Raw genomic sequence first — 7,322 nt, forward strand, 5'->3', positions numbered from 1 at the left:
GCTCTCAGACTGGGATTTCCACTATCAACTACCCTGGTTCTCAAGCCTCGGGGCTCAGACTGAATTATACCACTGGCTTTCCTGGGTCTCCAGCTTGCAGACTGCAGATCATGGAACTTCTCAGCCTCTATAATCATGTGAGCCAGTTCCTCATCATAAATGTATCTATATCTATACCTATAACCAATTGGCTTTGTTTATCTGGAGAATTCTGTATAATATACCATATGAAGTAATATATTCACAGGTTCTAGGGATTAGGACATCAATGTCTTTGAGGGGCCATTATACAGTCTGCCACAGTGTCCTAGATAAACTTGAAAAGTAGACTTTGCCTTGAACTCCCACATTGTTCTTATAGGACACCCTAAATGCCGATAATGACATTAACATCTCACATGTGGATTGAGCAAAGTATTAGTGTCAATCTATGCATTAAATATTGGCGAAAATAAATTTTTTTGGATAAAAATAAATGTAAAAAGGATTTTTTTTTCTCTCCATGTTATGTGATTGTCCAGAGCACCTCCTGTATAACATTTATCGCACTTTGGTGATCAATGAGAATGATGGTTAATTTTATATGTCAACTTGCCTAGCCTATAGCACCCAATAATTTTGTCAAACACAAGTCTAGATATTGCTGTGAAGATTCTTTTAGATGTTATTAACATTTAAATCAGTACACTTTAAATGTTACTGAGTGAACGAGGTTACCCTCTATAAAGTGGGTAAACCTCATCCAATTAGGTGAAGGCCTTAAGAGAAAAACTGAAATACCTCAAAGAGAAAAGAATTCTACCTCCAGACTGCTTTCAGACTGAAGACTTCAACATCAACTCCTACTAGAATCCGCAACCTGCCAGCCTGATCTGAGGACTTCTGGCTTCCCAACCCCCACAATTTCTCAAGCTAATTTCTTAAAATCTCTGTCTTTCCCTCTCTCTGCTTCTCTATCTCTGTCTTACTGTCTACACATGCGGGCGGGCACACACACACACACACACACACACACGATGACTAATATGAGTTAGGGAGCACTTTCAACCTCTGGGAAGGTATGATTTCAGGCATTATAATAAATCCCAGGTTCATGCGTGATATTAATAAATTTAGCAGCCCAAAGTAAAATAAAATCTAGGCTCACTCATTCTTGCTCTAAAGTTCTTCTGTCTTTAATCAAGTGAAACTAAAATCTAGATTAAGCAGTAAGTCTTGCTTAGAGAAGCCTCAATCCTGGCAAAAACTATTTAAAATATCATAAGTGTTGGAACTGCAGCAGAACTAGGAGGTTTCCTAATTTGTGTCTTTTACTGATCTTACTGACTTTAAGTATTATAAAATCAGTTGATATCAATGTTATAAATAGTGTACTTCGTTTCATACGATTGCTTTATAATGATTAGTGAATTAAAACTCTAAAAGCCTTGGCATTAAGAAAACAGAAACCATGGCTCACTGACTTTGGAAGTGAATTAGGCATTCATAGTAATATCACATTGTTTCAAGGAAGAAAGCAAGAAGAATGACATTGAAATCATGGGAGGAGCATAAACAGGTATGATATCATTTCTTGGCTTGGAATTTTGTCAAAAGACAAGTGCTAATAATTTTTGCCATAAAAAGTGCCAAGAATGCTCTTTAATGAAAACCACTATTGTGAATTTCTGGGTCTGTATCCCATCAGAAAGTGACATTGCTATCAAAAAGAATCCACTTACATTTGAACATTTGTAAAATACTGACTCATAAGTGGTTTTCTGGATCCTTGCAACCAGTGGAAATATGTGCAGAAGTATTCTTTAGTCCTTTAAAGTGAAAGATGAAAAAAATATGCAAAACAGTGACTCCAGGATTTTTCTAGAGCAGTGTGCTTTCCTTGGGCCAGAACCAATATATATCGGTTCTGTCCTCTCAGTGGTGTCCACAGGTGCAGGTTGGGTCAGGAGGGTGGAAGAAGAGGTGTGGGTGTGAAGTCTGAGCATGGGAGGCCCTTCGTCATAGATATTATCTCCTTTTCCAAGATGCTTTTAAGGCCAGGATCTTCCCTATTCATTGTCTTGGGTTAGGTTCCTTTTTACTATTAAAAATCACTTAACCTATAATCCTCAGACTTTGAAGCTATACATCTTGTGTTCCATCCCCTATTCTATCATTTCACACATAGGCATTATCAAGCAAGATGTGAGTGCTTCTGTTTTGGTATCTGATAGATACAGTTTGCATCCCTGCTCTAAAACTTACTATCTAATATCTCCTCAAAAATGCTGCACCACTAGTATTTTAGTCAGTTTGGGCTGTTTTAACAAAATACCATAGACTGCAGCTTAAGCAACAGAGATTTATTTCTTATAGTCCTGAAGGCTGGGACGTCCAAGATCAAGATGTGGACCAGTGTAGTTCCTGGTGAGGACTCTCTTTTTGGTTTGCAGACAGCAGCTTTCTTGCTGCATCCTCACATGGTGGAGATAGAGAGATCACTTTACTTGTGTTATTATAAATGCACAAATCCCAGTCATGAGGGCTCCACTGTCATCACCAAGTTATCTCCAAAAGCCCCCACCTCCAAGTACCATCACATTGGAGATTAAGACTTTCACATATGAGTTTTGTGGGTAGACAAACATTCAGTTCCTAGCAACAAAATGACCCTAATTTTAACAACATCAAACAACTGACACTGATTCCCTTGCTCATGGGACTGCAAGTCAGTGGCAACTTGGCTCAGCTAGGCTCTGGTTTCTAGGCTACAGGTTTAACTCAGGTTTATACTATGAGTCTTGATACTCCTGGGATCATTGACTTCCTAGGGAAGGAGTTCTGCTGTCTATATTTCATTATGTGGCTTACAATGAAGCAGCAGCATTCACATGAAACATGATCCTTTCATGACAGATCTTCCAGAATGAAAGAGACAAGTCAAACTCATGACGTGTATTTAAGGCCTTTGCTCATATCATGTCTGCTAACATTGCACGGACCCAAGCAAATTGTATGGTCAAGTACAACATCAATAATGCAGAGATGTCTACTCTGTAACAGTGGGAAGGGAAGAGGGTATTTGCTGAACAATAATCTAAACACCCTACCTGTGTAAACTTGAATAAATAGCTAAATCTTAGTCAGTCCTAGTGTCTTCATGTCTTACATAGATATGATAATAATAGTAGCTCTCTTTAGGGTTACTGGGGAAAAAGATATGGTCTATAAAGAAAATAACACAGTTCCTGTAGCATAAAGAAAGTAAATGCTGGCTCTTATTATGAATTTCTTTTGCATGCATGTAGGCAAGTGAGAAAATGGGAGAAGCAAGATGATGTGGAGTAGAGAAGACTAGAGGAGAAATTAAGGGTTGACATCAAAGGCAGGAAAATTAAATTATACATTCAAAAATGGGAACAGGAAAATGGACAGTCTATTTATGTGATCTATTCATAACTATGGTCATACATGTTATTATTGGTTGTTGGACATTTGTTTCTACTGTTATGCTATGTGTGAGAACTCTATGTTCATCATGCTATATAAAAAGGTAGGCAAAATGTTGCCAAAACCCATTTTGCTCATTAGGCAATTTGACAAACATGATAAAATGATACACGCAAAGAAAAATACATAACATAAGAAAAGTTCAGTAGTTAAAACAAGAACCTTAATGAGTATGTTTAAGTAACCAGTCATTTCTGGAAAGCATCTGTAGTTTGCAGAAATCCTGTATTTTAAGTTAGTTTTCAGTCTTCAAGAGATTTGGCCATTTTAACTGAATTGTGTTTCCTTATGAAGTTTTAAAGGAAGACCAAAGACAACAAATTTCGAATTATAACCAAAGTCACTGGATTACTACAGAGCTAACTGGATTGTTTCTAAGAGACTAAGTTGGATCAATGAACAGTTGACATAGTTGATCACTGCACAGCTTCATCATGGAAACAACAAAGCATATTGGGTTCACTCCACTTTGGCTAACTTGATTGCTGTATGTAGATATGGCCTTAGTCTTGACATTTAATCTCCTCTATTCTCCAATAATACTTCCTTCCATCTGATAAAACTGAGTTTAAAAGCTAAGAATTCCTTAGATCTATTGAGCTAGAAAATGGTCTCTTTCAGTGCATTTAACTGCTCAGCTCTGATTTCCATAAATGGAATATAGTGGTATTTGCTTATCTCTAATTCAGAAACCAACTCCCTCCATAAATATGCTGAATGACTGAAAGCTATTTTTAACAGCAATAACAATGATAACAAGGGATGGACAGCTTCTCTGCCATTTTGCCTGTGTATTTTCAGACTGGTCTCACAGATGGCCTGCTTGGCAGGCAGGAAAAGAACTTACCCAGTGGATAGCCCAGCTTTCTTTCTGCTCTAAAGATTGCTCCTTTCTTATTCCTAATTTGCCCTTATCCACTGTGGCAGTAGAGGACAGATCTTCTCTCTGTGAGCTTTAATTGAGTGTCCATGGTTGGAGTTTTCATTCCTCTATCTGATCTATACCTGTTCACCTGCTGTCTTAGTCTGTTTGGGCTGCTAGAACAGAATACTATAGACTTGGTGGCTTATACACAACAGAAATGTATTTCTCACAGATCTAGAGGCTGGAAGTCTGAGATCAGGGTGCCAGCATGATTGGGTTCTGCTGAGAACTCTCTTCCAGGTTGCCTGGACCAGAAGGGCTCTTTACAGCCAGCTTCATACCATCTTTTTCTCTGGACCTAACATTAGCTCCACTTCTAAGGGACAAAGGATTAGGGTGTGCTCAGTTCCAAGTCAAAGCAAAACAAAAAGAACAAGAAAGGACTGAAGAATCATCTTTTTGCCTCCTTGAAGTCCTTGCTTTTGTTCATTCATACATTTGACCAGTATTTATTGAGTTCCTCCAGTGTGCAAGGCATGAAAGATGTCAGTGCAGATACAAAGAGGAGTAGAAACTTTCATTCTGGAGGAGCTCACAAACTAGTAAAGACTAAAAATAAGCTATTCCAATTCAGTGTGTGCTATAGTTTGGATGTCTGTCCCGCAAAACCTCACGTTGAAATTTGGTCTCCAATATTGGAGGTGGGGCCTGTTGGGAGGTGGTGGAGCCATGGAGGCAGATCTTTCAGGAATGTCTTGGTGCCATCCTCATGAGGTGCCAACCCATCCTCAGCAATGAGTTAAGTTCTCCCTCTATTAGTTCCTGTGAGAACTGGTTGTTAAAAAGAGCTTGGCATCCCCTTATCTCTCTCACCTCCTTTCTTGTAATGTGATCTCTGTACATACTGGCTCCCCTTCACCTTCCTCTGTGAGTGAAAGCGGCTGAAGCGCTCATCAGAAGTAGATGACAGTACCATGCTTCTTCTATAGTCTGCAGAACCATGAGTCAAATAAGCCTCTTTTTTTTTTTAATAAATTACTCCACCTCAGGCGTTCTTTATAGCAACACATATGTGTATAACTGCCATAAGAGAAGTGAACACATATCTATTTTGGAGGGATCTGGAAAGTTTTTTTCTGGAACCAGTGAATTTTAAATAAGACCTGAAAATCAAGTTTGCAATATACATAGAGGTTCGGTTAAAAAAAAAAAAAGAGTCCAAACAGAGGAAACAACATGTGTAAAGATCCATATGCCTTTTCATCTTTAAACTTCATTGTATTTCCTTTTGGCCTATGACGGCTTCTTACTCAAAATGTTGGAGAAAAATGAAGAAGACAATAGGTACAATGCTCAGGGCACATCAGCTTGTAATAAAGGGAGACAGAGTGCCAAACCTAAAAGCTCGTTGGACTCTCCCTCCTTTTACTCCCATTCATAACACTGTTTCAAGACTTCTGTTTTCAAAAGACGTTTAATTGACTCACAGTTTTGCATGACTGGAAAGGCCTCAGGAAACTTACAATCATGGCAGAAAGTGAAGAGAAAGCAGGGAACTTCTTACCTAGCAGCAGGAGAGACAGAGAGAGTGGGGGAAACTGCCACTTTTAAGCCATCGGATCTCATGAGAATTCCCTCACTATCATGAAACCGTCCCCATGATCCAATCACCTCCCACCAAGTCCCTCCCTTGACACGTGGAGATTACAGTTTGAGATGAGATTTGGGTGAGGACACAGAGTAAACCGTATCAGGGAACATGCTTCTACTTTGTAACAAAGTGTTTTCATGTTAAATCTGCTTACGTTAACCCTTCTCATAAGTTTGATCTAAGTAATAATTATAACTATAATGTCTGACAACTATTGAGTTACAACTATATGCAAGGTATTATTCTATGAGTTTTGGGTGTATTGAATAATTTAGTCCTTAAAAAAATTCTTACGAGAGTATATATTGTTATTCTAATTCCGCCATGTTTATGAATGAGAAAACTGACACAGGCAGGTTAAATAACTTGCCTAAGGGAAATGACTGGGCTGGGATTTAAACTCCTGCAGTCGGACTCCAGAGTCTATGCTCTTAAGCACCACTTTGAACTGCGCCTCCAGAAAAGTCATTGCTGACTAAAGAATAGCACTGTGACAAAATCTTATATTGATGAAAACACCAAGTATAAGGAGTAAACTCTAGTAGACACAGGGAGGATTAGATATTAAATGTTTCTAAGTCCCCAGAAAGATGAAAACTTCTGTTTGTGTGTTGTTATATCCCTAATAATGATTGCTAATAATAACCTAAATTTCTTGCAATAGTTAAAATGATTAAAAAGTCTCTCCTGAATTGATTTATTCATACACATCACTCATTACTTACTAGATGTTCATTCATCTCAATTTGCCCTGGAGTAATGAAAACTGCTAACTAAAAATATTATCAATTGAACTATTTGGGTATTACACAAAATATTTGCATCAGATTCCTTTAAATTGGTGTTGAATTTTTTTTTAATCCTGTATAAGTATATAAGTCTAGTTGACCATATAAATGCAAAGTGTTACAGACACTTTGGAAGGAAGTTTCTTACAAAACTAAACATACGTATATCATATATACAATCAGGCAATCTTCCTCCTTGTTATTTATCCCAAAATGTTGAAAATGTATGTATACACAAAAAAACTACACACAGATGTTTATAGCAGCTTTATTTATAATTTCCAAAACTTGGAAACAACTGAGATGACCTTCAGGAGGTGAATGGACAAATAGTGGAATGTTGTTCAGTGCTGAAAAGGAATGAGCTATCAAGTCATTAAAAGACATGGAGGAAACTTAAATGCCTATTACTAAGTAAAAGTTTGGCTCTGATCTGAAAAGTCTACATACTTAGGATTCCAACTATATGGCATTCTGGAAAAGGCAAAACTATGGAGCCAGTAAAAAAGATCAGTGACTGTCAGAAATT

The sequence above is a fragment of the Colobus angolensis genome, unplaced genomic scaffold, assembly GCF_000951035.1.
Source record: "Colobus angolensis palliatus isolate OR3802 unplaced genomic scaffold, Cang.pa_1.0 Scaffold94, whole genome shotgun sequence".
Taxonomy (NCBI): domain Eukaryota; kingdom Metazoa; phylum Chordata; class Mammalia; order Primates; family Cercopithecidae; genus Colobus; species Colobus angolensis.